This window comes from Dendropsophus ebraccatus, chromosome 1 (assembly GCF_027789765.1).
Source record: "Dendropsophus ebraccatus isolate aDenEbr1 chromosome 1, aDenEbr1.pat, whole genome shotgun sequence".
NCBI classification, from domain to species: domain Eukaryota; kingdom Metazoa; phylum Chordata; class Amphibia; order Anura; family Hylidae; genus Dendropsophus; species Dendropsophus ebraccatus.
The window spans coordinates 7,461,933-7,467,932 of NC_091454.1; positions in this window are offsets into that span (position 1 = coordinate 7,461,933).

The following is a 6,000-nucleotide window of genomic DNA, read 5'->3' on the forward strand; positions in this document are numbered from 1 at the left end:
GACCTCTCCAAGATGGCGCCGCCCCCGTCTCGGCACTCGTTTGTTTTCGGCTGCAGCAGCCGAAAGCAAACGAGTGCCGATCTCATTGATCTTTGCTGTATAACTATACAGCAAAGATCTCAATGAGAGATCGGAGTGCATATACTAGAAGTCCCCCAGGGGGGCTTCTAGTATAAGTGTAAAAATAAAAGGGATATTATAAGTAAAAAGCCCCCTCCCCTAATAAAAGTCAGAATCACCCCCCTTTTCCCATGTTATAAATAAAAATAAATAAACAAACATGTTTGCTATTGCCGCGTCCGTAATCGACCGAACTATTAATTAATCACATTACTGATCTCGCACGGTAAACGGCGTAAGCGCCAAAAAATCCCAAAGTGCAAAATTGCTAATTTTTGGTAGCATCAAATCCAGAAAAAAAAATGTAACAAAAAGCGATCAAAAAGTCGTATATATGCGCAATCCAGGTACAGATATAAAGTTAACATCATGGCGCAAAAAATGACACCTGACACAGCCCCATAGACCAAAGGATAAAAGCGCTATAAGTATGGGAAGGGAGCGATTTTAAGTGACATATATTTGTTAACAATGGTTTGCCATTGATAAAAATCTGCCATCTGATAAAAGAAAAGTTAGACATGTTATATATCCTTTTAATCGTAACGACTTGAGGAACATATATAACAAGTCAGTTTTAACCCAGGGCGAACGGCGTAAAAACAACCCCCCCCCCCCCCCCCCCAAAAAAAAAAAGAAATGCGTTTGTTTTTTTTTCAATTTCACCACACTTTGAATTTTTTTCTGGTTTCGCAGTGTACTTTATGCAAAAATTCCGCCTGTCATTGCAAAGTACAATTAGTGACGCAAAAAATAAGGGCTCATGTGGGTTTCTAGGTGAAAAAATGCAATGGCCTATTAAACACAAGGAGGAAAAACCGAAAATGCAAAAATTGAAATTGGCCGGGTCCTCCAAGGGTTAAAGGGGTTATCCAGCGCTACAAAAACGTGGCCACTTTTTCCCTTCTCTTGTCTCGAGATTGGGTGGGGTTGGGAACTCAGTTCCATTGAAGTAAATGGAGCTTAATTGCAAACCGCACCTGAACTGGAGACAAGAGGGGGAAAAGTGGCCATGTTTTTGTACCGCTGGATAACCCCTTTAATCCTGGCACAATAATTGGGTGTCGGTGGGGTTGAAGAGACACTATAAGCACCATATCACATACTGACCTTTTGATATGGTGGGAAATCCATGGTGCTGCAGTTGACTGTTCTAGTCATCCAAAATGCCTTAAAACCATTATATACAAATTAGTTTGGTACACTGAGGGTAGTCCTAAGCCCCCAGTGCACAGTTACTGCCACCTGCAGTGCCAGCCTCCTGATATTCAGTCACCACAGGATCTGCCGCTGATGTAGGTCCCGGCTTTGTCGGATCCCGTGGTTGCACGGTAAAAGTCACTGAGCACCATGACAGTACTCCTACTGCGCAACCATAGGACTACGCAAGGTTGTGGCCTACCTATAGATGAACGACATGGAGATAGAGGAGCGGCAGCACATCACACCTATGGCTGATACTAATGCTGCTAAGCCTATTTTAAAAACCAACTTCAGGATGTTGGAATATGAATTGATCAAGCCATATCGCCCCGTGTACCAACGTGCAGGTCTCCTGGTTCACACGGGTCCCTACGCTAACTCCACACCGTGTCGGTCAGTGACCGCCACCCCCGCAAAGCGGGCACATGCAGGGAAGGGAGGCCATGGAATGGCCCTGCAACCCCCATGTCACAAGACCAGACCCAAAGTGCCCCCCCAAAAAGTCCCAGCCAGCACCACCGGCGAGGAAGGCTGCCCCCAAACAACACAAGTATGGATATGGTATTACACTCACCAAAAACTGCTGCAGACAGAATGGGAAAAACATGGAGGTACTGTCGTGTGAGCACAGGTATATCCTGCTGACTTAGGTCTCATGGGTCTTTTAAAGGGGAGTGCCAGCTGCCCAGAAAAATACAAAATCCGACATGGAGAGAAAGGAGCGGCTGCACATCACACCTATGGCTGATACTAATGCTGCTAAGCCTATTTTAAAAACCAACTTCAGGATGTTGGAATATGAATTGATCAAACCATATCGCCCCGTCTACCAACGTGCAGGTCCTACCTATGGATGAATCTGCAACTATCAGTAAAGGAACTGTGAGCTGCTCATGTTTTTTACCATGTCTGGCCTCATCTCTGCGCATAACCACCACGGGAACCAAGAGGACTATCAGTACTACCATCATGTCTACCCCCACCCTGTCACTGTACGAGCTGAGGGGTGTATGGGAGGATTAGTGAAAACCATTGTACTACTACCCCAGTCATCTCTATAGCACCCAGTAGTAATACCCTGGGCCCCCTTGGGCACCACACACTTTAACCCCAGACTACGATAGACAGACATAGTAGCAGTAGGTAAGGTACAGTCAGTCCATTTCTCACAGCTTCTCCCAGGTTAGATATAACACATGATGTAACTGCAGGATATCAGGATAGCTGCCACATATACAGTATCCTACTCCAGAATATTCATCACTTACATGTAATGGCAGAACATGGAGCCCCTCACCAGGGCCATCTTAAAGGGAACCTGTCACCCCCCGTGCCGGGGTGACAGGCTCCCGACCCCCCGTTAGGGGCTCTAACGGGGGTCGGGAGCCTGTCACCCCGACACGGGGGGTGACAGGTTCCCTTTAACAGCATTATGGGCCCTGGGCAGAGGTGCGAATTGACCCCACCCCCCGCGGCCGCCGCCATCAAACCCCCCCATCTATGCATATAGTGCCACACAGCATATAGTGCCCGCCCCTTCTATCGCCGCTTAGCTGAGCCGATCAGAAGCTCATTGCACTTTCCTGGGCTTCTGAGCGGCGATAGAAGGGGCGGGCTGGGCGGGCGGAGGGGGTCGCTATGCATATGCATAGTGAGCGGCAATAGAGGGGGCGGGTGGGACGGCTTCCTTGCGGTGCTCGGCACTGCTTGGGAGCCCTCTTCGCTTGATAGGATGCATTTAGTTTTTCCTCCCACTTTGGGAGGAAAAAAAGTGTGTCTTATAAAGCGAAAAATACGGGTATGTCACAGCGGGCAGGGGCCCCCTAGGACGCAAGGGCCCCTGGGCAGCCGCCTACCATGCCCAATGGGTAAGACGGCCCTGCCCCTCACAGTACACAGGGGTCTGTCCTGGGCTCCTGCCCTGCACCTCAGCCAGTAAGGAGAGCTACTGAGCATGCTCTGTGGAGAGAGGCCACTGCTGACCAGGTCACATGGCTTGTATACAACCAATCAGAGCGTTGCTTTCACTTCTCAGCCTGTAGTAGTATCTGGTTGTCATTGACAACAACTCCATTGTAGACTCAGCTTTATATATTACACCTAAACCCCTTAATGGAGGCAATAAGGGGGAGAGCAGGATAGAGACTTACCCCTGCGGCAGACTCAGGCCCCCATCCTCCTCCTAGGTAAGAGCAGGAGCCGACCTAGCAGGTAAGTAATGTCACCTATCCAGGATCCCTATATAACAGTGTTATACCGGCTGGGAGCCTGGGAAAGCTGGGTGACATCTGCTGTAGGAGGGTTTGATAGGGGCAGTATTGCTTAGATCGGTACAAGCTAAATATATATCTATGTGTGGGAAAATTACATTATCTATCCCAGAAACAGGGGGCGATACAAGAATTGCAGTAGATTATAGTCTTTAAAAATGAAGTCCCCTAATGGAACCAAACGTTTAATAATAACTAAATATATATATATATATATAGGAAAAATTAACAATTAGAAGAGTATTCTGGGGAAAAATGGAATTTTACAGGGGGGGGGGGGGGGGGGGAAGACATAATAAACAAGCGCTACTTACCTCTCCCCGTGCCTCCACAGTGCTGTGTCACAGGCTCTGGAACTCATTTTCTCCTAAGTGGCAGCACAGCAATAAGGGGTACATGGGCCCTGTGCTGCACAGTTACATGTCTCCATGTAGTCTTACCTCCCCTGATGTCCATGTATAAGACATGTTAGTATAAGAATAGATATTACACTTGGAGAACTGTATGTATTAGCAGCGCTGCAGGCACGTCATCTTGTACCAGAGTGAGTGGGAATAACGTCAGTCACCTCTTGCTCTGCTACACTGCTGCACCTGCAGCGCTAAGGACACAGACCGCTTCCTGAAGTGTAATGGCTATTCTAATGGTAACAGGTTTTATATAGACATCAGGGAAGGCTCTCTAAAGCGGCTTGCAGATATCTATGCCAGGACCAGGGCTTGAGCAGTCCTGCAGTTCTCGGCACAGCCATTGGTGACAATAGGACCATGTTGCCCCTAAATGTAAAAAAAAAAAAAAAAATAATTTTTTTTATCTCAATTAGAGATGGACAAATTTACAGCTGGCTGACTGCTGAGATAAAGCGATTAGCTTCATAATGGTGGTTTTACACGGAACGATGTATCGTTCGAATTTGCACAATACCGGTCGAATTGGAACGATAATCGTACGTGTAAACGCAGCGAACAATCAAGCGACGAGCGAAAAATCGTTCATTTTGATCTTTCAACAAGTTCTCAAATCGTCGTTGATCGTTCGCAAAAAATTTGCAGATCGTTCAGTGTAAACAGTCTTTCAACGATTTCCCCTATGTGTGAGATAGGCTTAAGCGATCGCAAAACGATCGCAAAACGAATATTCCGTACGATGTATCGTTCCGTCTAAGCGCTGATCGATATAAAAAAAAAAAAAAATTGTTCATTCAAAATCGTTAATCATGCGATTGGGCGAATTATCGCTCCGTGTAAAACCACCATTAGTTCCTCAGTCAGCTTATCAGCCAGCTGCCTTTAACTCAGTGCTGCTCCTCCCCAGGTGCCTGAAAAAGCTGAATCCAGTCCTGGTGAACTTCTACCAGTTTCCCCAAGACTGGATTCAGCTTTTTCCAGAGCGGCACTAAGGGCCCTTTTACACAGAAAGATTATCTGACAGATTATCTGCCAAAGATTTGAAGCCAAAGCCAGGAATGGATTTGAAAAGAGGAGAAATCTCAGGCTTTCATGTATCACCTGATCTCTGTTTATAGTCTGTTCCTGGTTTTGGCTTCAAATCTTTGGCAGATAATCTGTCAGATAATCTTTCTGTGTAAAAGGGCCCTAAGGCAGCTGGCTGATAAGTCGACTACCGAGCTAATGAAGCTCATCTCTGATATATTTTACACACACTTTAATAAAGTTATGTAACTTTACTAAAGAAGAGTTAAAAAAAAAAAATGCTGGCCAGGGACAGTGGTATTGCTGCAGTACTGTCCATGTGCGGGTGGTGGTACAGCTTCCGCCCTTTCACAGGAAATGACATCATACACACACTATCATTTGTTTTGCTTTTATTTCACCAAAACCACCAATCAGTCATTACCAAATGTGTTCCAGTGTCTAGATTGTGTTTTCATATTTTACCATAGTCTTTTCAATAAAATAAAACACTAACAAAAAAAAATTGTTGACAAAGTTGGGCAATGTTTTATTCTAGGGCTACGTAAAAAGGAGTATTAATAGGATTTTAAGTGATCAAGGCACTTAAAAAAAAACAACAACAGTATATTCACCTCCCCTATACCCTAGCTGCCTTTAGACAGTGCCCTTGCTGCTTCCAGTTTCCTCTGACGCATTGAAGGTGTCACTTTTCCAGTCACTGCTGCAGCTAGGCATTTCAGAAGACACAACAGAGAAGCAGCAGGAGCTGGGTCAGATTGGCACCTGTGGTTGGGGCAGACAAATATGCTTAAAGCACCCTGACTTCCTTTTAAACGCCTGAATTACATTGTAGTACACTTTTATATTTGTATTCTTCATAACTGTATTAGTGGTTTAAAAAGAAAAAAAAAAATGTATATAGCCGGTGCCCATATGCGTTGAGCCACAGTAATCACATACTGTTTACTGCTTTACCAGCACTTGCCGTGGTT